Below are 15,092 nucleotides of genomic sequence, written 5' to 3' on the forward strand. Positions count from 1 at the left end.
AACCAAGCCGCTGGCAGTGGACGTGCAGTACCTGGCCTGACACCAAGTTCGACTGGTGGTAGCCAGGGTAGCGCGGGAACTTCCCGTCTTAAAGTCAAGAAGCCCCGAAAGCCCCCATCGGAAGTGAAACCGTCAACTTCGAGGAGGCAACTGGCGAGAGGTGCAATCATTTCGAACCTCAAGAAGGATGTGAATAATAGGAAATACCACCGACACCACAATGAGGACTGGACGAGCGCCAGCGGGAAAGGAGGGCATCCTTCAACGAAGCGTCCTGGGTAGATTACCTGACAAAACCAAAAATATCTGAGGGCGCGGTCCACTTGATAAAAGGAGACAGCTTAGTCAGGGCTCTCACAAGAGTCAGGGCGCACTGTCAAATAGGTATCTGGAGTTTCCCACATGTAGCAATGCCGCAATGTGAACTTCACTGGATAAGTTAGAAGAGAGGAAGATGCACACCTTCACGATGATGTGTACGATTGATGTTTTTAGAGGCGAATCGAGTACGATGACGCAGTTGCCGAAGAGGGTAAGTTGCTTGTTGCATGAGTCGAGGATCTACCTGGATCCTACGATACTGCCGATTTGCACAGCGTCAAACAAAATAATGCAGGATGATAATGGACTAACCATGAATGAGAGGGTGCTTCACGTCAATGGGATAATGCACGATATCAAACGGAGCTGTATTCTGACGCTGAGAATGCTGGATGGAGGATTCCCACATGATGGAGGATTCCCTGGCGAGCAGAAGTTTCTCTGATGGCATTCAATGAATCGACCTAAAGGCGTGGAGTGGTTGAATAGATTTTTCGAAGGCACATCAGCAATCTAGAATCAGACTTGCTGGAACTGGACCGTTTAATTTCGGGCAGCTCCAAGACCCTTTTTTCCAGTCAGACAGGTGGAAACGGATTTGGAGAGAGAATCGATTCTACAGACAGTTTAGCGAGTAACAGGAGCAAGCAACCGGACTCAACAGCTCTAAAAAAGAGAGACGAAGGAGTCTTCGACGTCGCAAAGATAGTTGGTGTCTTTTTTTGTAGTGGTGGAGAAGGGCAACGAGAACAAATCCTAAGAAGAAGCCCTGGAGGGCACGAGTAAGACCAGGTAACTAGGGAGGATGAGGAATCCGGACCAGAAGCAGTTGTCCTGCCGGCAAGAGTTGATGAAATTTCTAGAGCTCAAGAGCTTGTCTCATAAGGATCTAAGCAGTCATTTTTGCTTAGACCAGCTGAAGGCGCATAAGGAAAGTTTTTTCTCGAGAGAACATTGGAAACGGCGGACCTGACTGGTGTCCCGGGGAGGTTGCTCTTTGTTCCGATCAACTCTCGAGCTAAAGAGTTCAGGTGCAATCGCGGAGCCACCAAAACACCGCACGGGCCTGGTCAGAATACGGGTGGTGATACCAGCGCAGTTGAGAGCGGCGGAGAGGCTTCTAGATCCCAAGCTATGGGGTTTCCTAATACTGCCTACGCGGGCTCAGAATTGTCAAAGATGCATGTTACCTAGAGGAATTTGGAGCGTCCCAGGTGACTAAGGCACTGGGTGCCTATTATCGTTTAATCCGGGAGCCGCTCGAATGGTAATCATCGCGGGTTCGGACTTCGCGAGAACGTCGGAGAAATTATTCTAACCCGAAACTTCAAAATTCATATGTTGATGGGGGCCGAACTGAACAGCTGTTGACTCTGGTGGTAGCAGTAACTCTGTTGGGAGACACCATGCGAGCCGGAAATGCTACTGGTCACGGTGATGAATGACCACCTGCACCCAGCGGGACTTCTAGGGCCCTTGAGGAGCGGCCAATCCACGCCGAAGAAATATGGAAGGCAGTACGAATATTGCTCTCCGCGATGAACGAGATAGAAGAGTTGGTGGCGGTCAGGGTTGGAATCGAAGACAAAGGTGGTGTTCACGTCGTCGCCATGGTATGCGAGCTTACTACTTGCCTCCTTCAATTTGTTTGTGCGGTGCTGGAGCTAATAGCAGAAGGCAGCGGATTGCGTATGCTGATGGCTGCTCCTAATCGAGAATTGAGACTTTCGAGGTCGGAAGTGGCGGCAGCTTGGGCTGATTTATCTCACGCCTGTGAGGTTCTTACGAGCTTGTGGATGTCTTGATAAGGCTCTGCTTGGAAATCTCAAATCTGGCGAGACAACTGAATATCAAATCAAAGCTAAACAAGGACCATTATGTGGTCAACTACTTGACAACGAGCTTGAAACATTGATTTCAAAATTGTGGGCTCCACGAGCAGCTCGAAACCTATACATGACCGGACAAATGTGGTGTACACGGCGGAGCAGCTGGAGTCGCTGGTGTATCGCCTCACTCAAGAGAGAGGGAGATGACCATATCTGACCACGAGACTGAAAAGTATGTATGCCAAGATGAAGGAGATAGCACCTCCCTTGGTACAGCAAGTGTGGGAATTTATGCAGAACCAGCTTGAGCAAGCAGAAAGAAGGTATCGACGGTTGGGAACGTTCGTTTCCTTGGCGAATGGCACAACCATCAACAATTTCTGTAAGGATCACGCCACAGGATAGTTAGGAACGCAAAAGGCGCTTGAGTTCTTGACACTCTTGAGTGCTTGCTGGGAGAAAAAGTTTATGGATGGGTTGTTCTCCGCGTGGAAGATCATCTTTGAAACCTTCATTCAGGTTCTCTTGAGCATGTCAATCGACTAACTGTTGGCTTAATTACTGGTATTCCGTAGAAACTTGTTTAATATGGGCTAGGCCTTTATGTTCAGTAGGGGTGTGGAGACCCTGAGGATTGACATATACTTGACTCTGAGCCTCCTGACGCATCGGAATCTGGCAGTGTTTCATCACCTGATGAGGTATGTGGACCCGATGGCCATAGCTGAAGCCCACCAAAGTCTTGAGTTTTACTCCTACAAGTGTGGTGCGGGATTGAAAAGTCTCCTGGTATAGTATCTTCTGATGCAGAACAGGCACATGGCGGGAGAAAAAACCCGAAGACCAAAGAACAAGCTCTGAAGGCAATTGGAGGTACGTCTCTCCTGACCAACCTATGCCTGGTAATGTGACTGATCCTCTAGGAATAGTAAGAGGGCTGGCAAAATTTGTTACTTGCGTCTATGGACCGGCAGCGACCTATGCTTTTCCAGATCCCTTGATTATGGTGTATTGACATTCTGTGATACATATGAGCTTGATCAGCGTTCTAGATGAGAGGGCACTGAACTGGTACAAACTAGAACACTTGGAAGCTCAAATGAGCGACACAGTGTTGTTTGGAATGAACAAGGATCCTGAATTTATAGTGCTGAGTTTCAGGGGCCGGCTGCAATGCAGGATGGGTGAAAAACAACAAGTTTCGATTGAAGTTTATCCGAAGTTCTTGAATTTAAACTTTCCTGGAAAGTAGGCTGAAGAGATCTTGATAATATCGGCTTGGACGGCGGCCTTCGACTTGATAAAAAAGGAACTACGTGTGATTCTTGAGTGGGGTTGGCTACCAGCCTTTCCCCCTGAATTTTCTATCAAGAGGCGGATGAACTTGAGAATGAACAATTCATTGTTGGTGGCGTCGGTGCAGGCCAGAAAGGTCGTGGAGCGACAACAAAGACTGTGCACGCATGGCTGTGATCCCCTGTTTGTCGGGTACTCCGCGCGGATGCGTGTTTCCACTATATTGAGGTTAAGGTTGTTTCCTGGACGGATGCAGCAAGAAAGATGAGATGGTCAGTTCCACGACATGTGATGTGCGTTATGTGAACAACGTGCTTGAGAAGGTCGGATTTGAGAGCAAGGACCCACTATACGACGATGTCCGAGTCATACTGGAGGAAGGAAACTTGGACTTGAAGGCGCAATCGAGATGCAGCACGAGGAAGCATCGGGGGCTCTACGTGCTGGAAGAGGTGGAGTTGCAGCATGAGGGACACAGGCTCGACGCGGCGGGCGCTCTTTACGTACCCCTCTTGGATTACAAGAGACCAAATCCGGTCACAATTTCACCTGTATCAATTGACGCTCCTGGGGACAAGAGAAATCTACCAATGGAGAATAGGTTTGACGATGCCTTGAAACGAGAGTGCTCGCAAGTGACAAAAAGAGAAAAGATTGAAGAAATCTCAGTGAACCCGAGGAAAATAAGGACACGGGAACGAACCCAGCTCAAGAGGAGACGGTCGGGACTTGAAATACTGGCACGACACGAGAAGTGTTACACGACCTGAGTGAAGGGGAATGAGCAAAAATGGTGACGCCACCTCTGGGATCCCTTCAAAGAAACTGGAGTTGTAGCTTGGGAGTCACCCAGCAGACAGGGGCATGGCATTCTTGAGTAACGAGAGCAAAAAGAACAGCACCTTCGAGGGAACCAAAACGATATTCATGAGTTCTGGAAAATGGAACAGAAAGTAGATATCCAGGAAATCAAGGAGAAACTGTAGAATTTAGTGATGGAGTTCGGAGAGCCTATCTTGATGAGATTTGGAGTGAAGAACGTGGCTAGAGAGGAGTTGCATAGCAAGGTGATTCAAATCCGGGAAAGAAGGCCGAATATCGGACCTAGATCCTGTAAAGACAGTTCTCTTTAAGAGACAAAAAGTGAAGGTAAAAAAGTTCAGACCAAAATGAGTAAAATAGATAAACATATTGTTATAGCTAAAAAAAATATTATACCTGGGGCTAAAAAGTAATAAACGTTACTTGAGACAAGAGATGAGGGAGGGCAAGAGTCAGAAGAAGAGGACCAAGAAAAAGGAGACCGCTTCGGTGATAATTGTGTCTACGCCACCAAGCAAAGAGTCGAGGTCAAGGAAGTGGAATCGAGAGATGGAAGAAGGGGTTCACTCAACGGAAGCAGTGTCGGAGGCGAACTTGGAATAGAACTCTCCGATGGCTCAGTGACAGAAGAGGACTTTAAACTACAACCGGGTGAAGTTCATGAGAGGATCCACCAGAGGACAGACATGACGGTGGAGGTCGGCAAGGAACGGTTCTCGAGTCAACACCAGAGCTTCGGACAACAAATCACGAGCGATTTCCTAGAGAAAGCCCAAACGAGTGAATAGCTCTCACGGGTGAATAGCTCTCGACACGAGGAATAAGCTCAATCGAGGGGTGTCCAGAAAGTGCCGGAGTTGGGCCACACAGCAAAAGGCAAAAGAAATAAAGTGGAACTGAGGAGCCAGCTATGACGAACCTGGGAGAAATTTCTTCTAGAGTACTTCGAGAACGAGATGAGGGCACCCTCATCTGTCAAGCCCCTGATGGCGAATCCTTTCACCAGGACCGAGGGTCAGCAGCTGTTCACGTGTTGTCTGGCTGGTGTTGCACTGCAGGATGTGACTACGTCCGACAAATTGAAGTTGGGCGATAAAGGCCTAGATCGCTACCGAATGATGATGCAGCATGTCGCTCCAGACGACTCCGGAATGAGTCTCAAGAGCAGGAAGGATGTTGCTTGTTTCTTGAGATGGATCATGTCGGTGATACCTGACGCGGTGATACAAGCTTAATAACGGAAGGCAACAAAAAATAGGGATTTGTTGAATAGAGTCTTGAGCATCATCCTGATTGTGTACCAGAACGCTGGGATTGCAGAAAATCTCCTGAGAACCATGCGAAAATTGATGAGACCAGAAATTCGACAGCAGCCATGACGTGCAACCTGCCATGGTCGAGGCGAAGGAGTACTCAAAGCCCTCCAAGGGGGAAGATTATCAGTATGCCTCAGTCATGGGAAGATCATACAATCCCTTCTATAGCCCAGAAGTAAGAGCAGCTTACATGGTCTTTGAAGTTTCAGATTTTCAGAAGTTTTACACGGAAAAGATGCTCTTCGGATTTGAGAGCAAGGACCCACTATACGACGATGGCCGAGTCATACTGGAAGAAGGAAACTTGGACTTGAAGGCGGAATCGAGATGCATCACGAGGAAGCATCGGGGGCTCTACGTGTTGGAAGAGGTGAAGTTGCAGCAGGAGGGACACAGGCTCGAGGCGGCTGGCGCTCTTTACGTACCACTCTTGGATTACAAGAGACAAAATCCGGTCACAATTTCACCTGTATCAATTGACGCTCCTGGGGACAAGAGAAATCTACCAATGGAGAATAGGTTTGACGATGCCTTGAAACGAGAGTGCTCGCAAGTGACAAAAAGAGAAAAGATTGAAGAAATCTCAGTGAACCCGAGGAAAATAAGGACACGGGAACGAACCCAGCTCAAGAGGAGACGGTCGGGACTTGAAATCCTGGCACGACACGAGAAGTGTTACACGACCTGAGTGAAGGGGAATGAGCAAAAATGGTGACGCCACCTCTGGGATCCCTTCAAAGAAACTGGAGTTGTAGCTTGGGAGTCACCCAGCAGACAGGGGCATGGCATTCTTGAGTAACGAGAGCAAAAAGAACAGCACCTTCGAGGGAACCAAAACGATATTCATGAGTTCTGGAAAATGGAACAGAAAGTAGATATCCAGGAAATCAAGGAGAAACTGTAGAATTTAGTGATGGAGTTCGGAGAGCCTATCTTGATGAGATTTGGAGTGAAGAACGTGGCTAGAGAGGAGTTGCATAGCAAGGTGATTCAAATCCGGGAAAGAAGGCCGAATATCGGACCTAGATCCTGTAAAGACAGTTCTCTTTAAGAGACAAAAAGTGAAGGTAAAAAAGTTCAGACCAAAATGAGTAAAATAGATAAACATATTGTTATAGCTAAAAAAAATATTATACCTGGGGCTAAAAAGTAATAAACGTTACTTGAGACAAGAGATGAGGGAGGGCAAGAGTCAGAAGAAGAGGACCAAGAAAAAGGAGACCGCTTCGGTGATAATTGTGTCTACGCCACCAAGCAAAGAGTCGAGGTCAAGGAAGTGGAATCGAGAGATGGAAGAAGGAGTTCACTCAACGGAAGCAGTGTCGGAGGCGAACTTGGAATAGAACTCTCCGATGGCTCAGTGACAGAAGAGGACTTTAAACTACAACCGGGTGAAGTTCATGAGAGGATCCACCAGAGGACAGACATGACGGTGGAGGTCGGCAAGGAACGGTTCTCGAGTCAACACCAGAGCTTCGGACAACAAATCACGAGCGATTTCCTAGAGAAAGCCCAAACGAGTGAATAGCTCTCACGGGTGAATAGCTCTCGACACGAGGAATAAGCTCAATCGAGGGGTGTCCAGAAAGTGCCGGAGTTGGGCCACACAGCAAAAGGCAAAAGAAATAAAGTGGAACTGAGGAGCCAGCTATGACGAACCTGGGAGAAATTTCTTCTAGAGTACTTCGAGAACGAGATGAGGGCACCCTCATCTGTCAAGCCCCTGATGGCGAATCCTTTCACCAGGACCGAGGGTCAGCAGCTGTTCACGTGTTGTCTGGCTGGTGTTGCACTGCAGGATGTGACTACGTCCGACAAATTGAAGTTGGGCGATAAAGGCCTAGATCGCTACCGAATGATGATGCAGCATGTCGCTCCAGACGACTCCGGAATGAGTCTCAAGAGCAGGAAGGATGTTGCTTGTTTCTTGAGATGGATCATGTCGGTGATACCTGACGCGGTGATACAAGCTTAATAACGGAAGGCAACAAAAAATAGGGATTTGTTGAATAGAGTCTTGAGCATCATCCTGATTGTGTACCAGAACGCTGGGATTGCAGAAAATCTCCTGAGAACCATGCGAAAATTGATGAGACCAGAAATTCGACAGCAGCCATGACGTGCAACCTGCCATGGTCGAGGCGAAGGAGTACTCAAAGCCCTCCAAGGGGGAAGATTATCAGTATGCCTCAGTCATGGGAAGATCATACAATCCCTTCTATAGCCCAGAAGTAAGAGCAGCTTACATGGTCTTTGAAGTTTCAGATTTTCAGAAGTTTTACACGGAAAAGATGCTCTTCGGATTTGAGAGCAAGGACCCACTATACGACGATGGCCGAGTCATACTGGAAGAAGGAAACTTGGACTTGAAGGCGGAATCGAGATGCATCACGAGGAAGCATCGGGGGCTCTACGTGTTGGAAGAGGTGGAGTTGCAGCAGGAGGGACACAGGCTCGAGGCGGCTGGCGCTCTTTACGTACCACTCTTGGATTACAAGAGACAAAATCCGGTCACAATTTCACCTGTATCAATTGACGCTCCTGGGGACAAGAGAAATCTACCAATGGAGAATAGGTTTGACGATGCCTTGAAACGAGAGTGCTCGCAAGTGACAAAAAGAGAAAAGATTGAAGAAATCTCAGTGAACCCGAGGAAAATAAGGACACGGGAACGAACCCAGCTCAAGAGGAGACGGTCGGGACTTGAAATCCTGGCACGACACGAGAAGTGTTACACGACCTGAGTGAAGGGGAATGAGCAAAAATGGTGACGCCACCTCTGGGATCCCTTCAAAGAATCTGGAGTTGTAGCTTGGGAGTCACCCAGCAGACAGGGGCATGGTATTCTTGAGTAACGAGAGCAAAAAAAACAGCACCTTCGAGAGAACCGAAACGATATTCATGAGTACTCTGGATCAACAGAGATGGCAAAAATCCTTGACAGAGTTCAATTGGAAAGTGGAACAGAAAGTAGATATCCAGGAAATCAAGGAGAAACTGTGGAATTTAGTGGTGGAGTTCGGTGAGCCTATCTTGATGAGATTTGGAGTGAAGAAAGTGGCTAGAGAGGAGTTGCATAGCAAGATGATTCAAATCCGGGAAAAAAGGCCGAATATCGGACCTAGATCCTGTAAAGACAGTTCTCTTTAAGAAACAAAATAGAAGGTAAAAAAGTTCAGACCAAAATGAGTAAAATAGATAAACCTATTGTTATAGCTAAAAAATTTTTTATAACTGAGGCTAAAAAGTAATAAACGGTGGAGGTCGGCAAGGAACGGTTCTCGAGTCATCACCAAAGCTTCGGACAACAAATCACGAGCTACAAATTTCCTAGAGAAAAGCAAAACGAGTGAATAGCTCTCACGATGAATAGCTCTCGACACGAGGAAGAAGCTCGATCGAGGGGTGACCAGAAAGTGCCGGGTCAGTAGCTGTTCACGTGGTGTCTGGCTGGTGTTGCACTGCAGGATGTGACTTCGTCCGACGAATTGAAGTTGGGCGATAAAGGCCTACATCGCTACCGAATGATGATGCAGCATGTCGCTCCAGACGACTCCGGACTGAGTCTCGCGAGCAGGAAGGATCTTGCTTGTTTCTTGAGATGGGTCATGTCGGTGATACCTGACGCGGTGATACAAGCTTAATAACGGAAGGCAACAAAAAATAGGGATTTGGTGAATAGAGTCTCGAGCATCATCCTGAATGTGTACCAGAACGCTGGGATTGCAGAAAATCTCCTGAGAACCATGCGAAAATTGATGAGACCAGAAATTCGACAGCAACCATGACGTGCAACCTGTCATGGTCGAGGCAAAGGAGTACTCAAAGCCCTCCAAGGGGGAAGACTATCAGTATGCCTCAGCCATGAAGTAAGAGCAGCTTACATGGTCTTTGAAGTTTCAGAGTTACTGAAGTTTTACACGGAAAAGATAATTGGAACTGACATGTCATTAAGGGAGAAGCCGAGCTTGGGATCGCTTCTTGAGAATGAAACTGTAACCAATTGTGCACCACGATCCGAGAAAAAAGTGGATTTGAGGCTAGGTGGCGAAGACAAAGTGTTGTTCTTGAACCTGGCAGTGGTCTGAAGGCCATTAAGAACATCTTGGTGCCCAAATCCTCAAACGAATTTGAATGATGAGTAGACCTCAACGCGGAAAAGGTTCTCACCAGGGAAAGAGGAGGACCTGGGCAACTTAAACGTGATACACAAGCTGACTTTGCCTCAAAATGTTGAGTCTAAGTATAAAGCGAAAAAATCTAGAGGCGAAATGCCAAAGAAGATGGAGCAGGGCACTTGTCTCAATCTGGCTAGCGGAGGCAAAGGACACTCATGTCATGGACGATCGTGCGTGAGAATTCAGTCATTCCAGAAAGGGGATTGGGACACGTGGTTCGGTGATGTTGCAGAGAAGGAGAAGAGTGAGGTACAAATCTAAGCTGAATTTTATGCGAGTACCACTGTGAACTAGCGACGGCAGTAGGATTCTTCTCGAGTCGCTAGTAATGTTAGTATCTGAGCACCATCATGTCATGACATTGAGCGCGGAAACCTGGCCTAGAGTATTGCAGATGATTCAGAAACACATCAAGGAAATGGGGTTCCCTGTGAGTGACGCTTATAGTTTGCTATGAACGCTAAGTTTTTGGTTGGATCGGTGATGGCAAACTTCTGCGGTAGCCTTTGCCCAATGCGCATTTCGATGGTGGAGACGTCCAACCAATGGTGATGATTGACAAGGCCTTTTCGGTACGCAACTGTGTACGACTTGCAAGAATGTCACATCAATTGCAGTAGCTGATGAAGAAAACGTGGGGAGCAGTGCTTGGACCCGGGGTAGAGGACTTGAGTGATACTTGGGGAGAAGAACATTTTAGTCTTGTGAAGGAGGCTTCTATTGACTTTGAAAAACAAAGTAAAAGTAAAAACGTACTTAACGACGCCCCTGCACTGGACAAAATTGACTCTATCCACACGATTATGATGGAGTTCAAAACTTTGCTCGAAGCGTCTGGAGAACGTAACCTCCGGAGTAATAACTTGACGCATGGTGACTATCCATGTCATTGTGTGGCACAGAACGTGTGGTATCCGGAGAAGAGCAACCTCTGCTTGATGTGGGATGTTGAGGAAATCCGTGCGATAGGGTTACCAGATCACCAACAGAAGGTGACCATCTTTGTGGTAAGTTCGATGCTGGCACAGGGATGGAGTGAGAGGAACGTGATAAAATACCGAGAGTAGAAAGCAACAATCGTGGAAACGATACACGCGATCGATTACAGCAGGATACTTGAGTTGCTTGGGACCACTTGCAAGGTATTATCGATGAAAATGAAGCGTGTTCGGAGCCGAGAGCCATTTTCTCGTAGTTAAGGGCGACATTGACTTCTTGTCTTGACGAAGAACCGCATGAAGAAACATCACAAAGAGTATCGTGAGCACCTGGCGGAAATATGGCCAGAGGTTTTTAAGAGGCCGCTGCTCACCAACGGCAATGGAATAACCACGGCATGGAAACGGGTTGGGAAGTTATCAAGAGACAATACTAAAGCGATGGAATTGATACTGGAGGAAGTTCTAGCTAAAAACGTGAGCTTGAGCCTACATCACTCCTTTTGAAGAAACTACCGAACCATTCCAAGAGGTTTCATGAACAGAAACAGTGGATGCGGACTTACGAGCAACTGAAATTATTGGAAGAAATCGTGGATAGCTCCGTTGATGAAGAATTGAAAAGGCACATCACGGTGTCGAGCGCGTCTGGAACCAGTACCTCGAAGGCGAGGGGGATGATTTAGGTCAAGTTTTCGGGGTGGATTTTTGAGTCTTGGGTAGAGAAAGGGAACCGGGACTTGAGCGTGAAATGAGATGAAATCGACGCGCGATGGGGACATCGATCTTTAGTCCGGGGAGTATGTGCCAGTCCGTCATATTCTGAAATTTTATGTTGATTTTTGGAAATGGTATTTTTTGAAAAACTCGAAGTGGCCATGTTATGCTGAAGTTTTTTGTCCAACAACTGAAACCAATAGTCAGAAAACCAGAAGAACCAAGTTAATAATTGCGGGAAAAAGGACTGAAAATCAGACTAGAGTAAAATTTCTATTCGCAATTTGGAAAAAAAAAATAATTGGAGAAGAGATGTCTTGTTCCCGATAGAAAGCATCAAGAGTGAACAGGTGAGTGCATGTTTATGAAGCAAGGAGCACCTTGACTGGAGACAGTCGATCATTGAAGTGATCCACAGGTTAAAATTGAGAAAAATTTTTGAGTTAAAACAAATATTTCATTAAAAAATAGAGTTTTCTATAGTTATTTGAATAGTTCAAGAGTTGTTGTCAATTTGTGAGTATTGAATTTATTTATATATTGGAGTGCATTTCATAGAGTGATAACGAAACGAGGCGGGTTCTAGACTGATCCATCTGAAAAGAATCAAAAGTCCACCGTCTACGAAAACCAATTGTATACTTGAGTTTCCAAGCTTGTTTTTAACGGTGTTTGCGTGTTTTAGGTGTTTAGACCTAAAACGTTTAGACCTAGCCATGGGGACGTTTATAATTCCAGAGTAGGGGATATTTTGGCAGTAGCCTTCAAGCTGTAACACGATCTTGAAGTCCCATGTCTTAAGCGAACCGAATTGGCTCCGACAGATTGACGTGCAAAAACAAAAGAAGTAGTGTCCCTGACCTTTGAGCCAATGGTTATAGGGTCTCTTTTTCTTACCCTCATATTTGACGTAAGCGAACGACTCTTATATAAAGAAGTATGCAAATATGAAGAAATGCTGAAGAACTCCTAATATTAGCAAAGAGTTTTAAATGTAGAGCATAGTAGCTTCTGCCCGCTGATATTCGGATGCACCGGTGGCGCTGGTACAACAGCCACGCAGATGATGCAGCGATTAGTCAAAAAACTAAGTGAAAAAAAAGCTACCCAGAATCGATAAACTACATAAGATCAAAGATAAGCTTGGCGCTCCTGGCGAGCTCTATACTTTGTATCGGGGGAGGTATATCGCTGCGCAAAGTGCAATTTATCAATAACTCAATTATGGCTATTGTAGAGGAAGTAAGGCTAAGACAAAAAAACTTTACGAAGATAAATTTAATGCTTATATATGACTGCGTTGAAAAACTGATACATATTGGTGATAAGTAATAATTTTTATAACGTTGATTTGGCCCTATCCAGCTTGTTCACTTACCGTAACTAAACGGAAGGGTCCTTTTCCAATCATAAAGTGCGTCAGCTAACTTGAAACGCGACCTTGGTGATTATCGACCGCTGGCTCTTCTGTGCTGCATTTCAACACGCTATAATGAGGGCAAGTTTTGTTTACAAAATGTGAAGTAATGATGCTCAACCCAGACTCACTGGCGCCCCAGCCTCAGCTAATTGCCTGTCAATCAAAGTCGGCTAAAAGACTCAATTTTCTTTTTTTTGTTAATAGATTTGTCTGCTAAAGAATCGGTCACCGCTCTACGCGCCTGTTTACATGCGCAGATGCATGTATCTTCCTATGATGATGAATAAACCATGTGCCATTCTGCCAGAAAGGCACAGCGCAACCTGCCGGCGACACGAAAGAAAATGAATAAAGGCCTTAGTTACGAAGAATTATTGCGAAGGAGGGTAGGAATATTCTAGAATTTTTGTTTTTAAAATTTCGATCGAAGAGGGAATATTTCTGAGAAATAGAAAAAGACGGCCATTTTGACGGAAAAGGACGAAAAAACAGAACAACGACAAATATTGTGGAAAACGGTCGTACAAGAGACGAGAAATACGAAGCCTCTTATCGTGGCAACAACACACGATAAGACTCTTAGCAGTGGATATTAGTGGAGAAGGAAGCTTCAGTGGGGAAGGAATATTCCACGGAACCCTCCCGTGCCACAAATTGGGAGAGATAACAATGTTATCTCGGGAAGATTACGGGAGCGGAGGCTTGGTCCCCCAGAGACTGTTGTATGTGAAGCGACTATATAAAACTGACTTTCTAGCTACTTGGATGTCGTAGAACTCTGAATTAACACCGGTAATATTTGATATTTTAGAATATGAGTAGCTAGAAAGAGGAAAGGGTCAATCCATCTCCAATGGATTTAATATAGAACTGTCACACAAAAACATATTAAAATAGGTTGCTCGAGCCGTGTTTTCAATGGCAAGCACGTAGTCTGAGGATCCGAGACTCAGCTATGTGGTTGTGTTCGCATGTAAACGAAAGCTGATCAAAAGTCGTTTGACTGATGGCCTAAAAATAGCAACTTTTTACTTAGCCCTAAACAGACCAGAAAATCAACTGGCAAGGTCGAGACGGAGAAAAACGAGTAGGATTAAGGTAACTGACGCCTGCCAGTCGTTAATAGGTACTTTTTCTACGCTCCGTCGCTGTGTAGTATTTGGGCGAATGTTACATAGACGTTTTTATGGCGCTCCTGGGTGGGCCTGTTAAAGGCATGAGACCATCATGATCAGCAAGCGTTTCAGCGACGAACCCTCCGCTCCGGGCGTATGCCCGAGTTAGAGTCCTTAATGACCGTTATTGTACTAGGGGGAAGGTGCGTACCCTCCGTCTAGTACTATTTAGCTTTTTTAACTTAGTTAACACCGAAAATTCCGGGGGCCGGAGGGTTAGGTGGGAAATCTAGAGCCCGCTTGTCCCGAGGTCCCAGGACCAAAAATAATTAAAAAGAAAGCGTAAAACCAAACAAAAATAGTGTATAACCAAGAAAAAGCCAAAAACAAATTTATTTGAAAACAAAAAAGTACAAAAAACAGTAAAAAATCCAAAAAAGACCAAAAACATTAAAAAACATAAAGTGACAATTTATATGTTATTTCCGGACGAGATGTGATCTGACCTTCCTATTTGTTGTTGTTTCAGATTGATATAAATCATTTCTGATAGAAAGATTGTTTGTTTTGGTGAAGGGTTGGATACCCTCCCTTGAGTGTAATTAGAGTATTTAAGCACGTTAATGGTGATTTTGCCGGTGACCGGAGGGTAGGGTGGCAAGCTGACCGACGTGTTCCACACTCAACAGGGACATAGGGACAACATCCACAACAACTGTTGGGTATCGTTGAAACAATTTTAGTATCGCTCGGGTACTATTTCATTAAAACTTAAGTGGTGGGGGGCACGATTGGCGCGGTCCGATTGTACCCTCCGTCGATCACAAATTTCCGAGTTAAGGGTCTTAATTCTGGTATTTTGGTGCAAAAGAGGGTATAGTAATATTCATTAACGAATGCTAATAGATTATTGTCCTTACTATATATTACTTATCTCCTATTTAGACCCAAGAAACACACAAATTTTTTCGAAAATTACTGATTTTTGACAAACTATAGACCCCCAAATTTTTGGATATCCGAGCTTTACCGAACAGCAAAAAGCTTTTATATAGGGAGTAGCTACGTAGTTCAATCCCCCTAACTGAAGAAACCGCGTGAGAAAAGACTCAGTAAAAGTTGGAAAAAACCAAAATTTTT

This window comes from Symsagittifera roscoffensis, chromosome 7 (genome assembly GCF_963678635.1).
Source record: "Symsagittifera roscoffensis chromosome 7, txSymRosc1.1, whole genome shotgun sequence".
Classification (NCBI taxonomy): Eukaryota; Metazoa; Xenacoelomorpha; order Acoela; family Convolutidae; genus Symsagittifera; species Symsagittifera roscoffensis.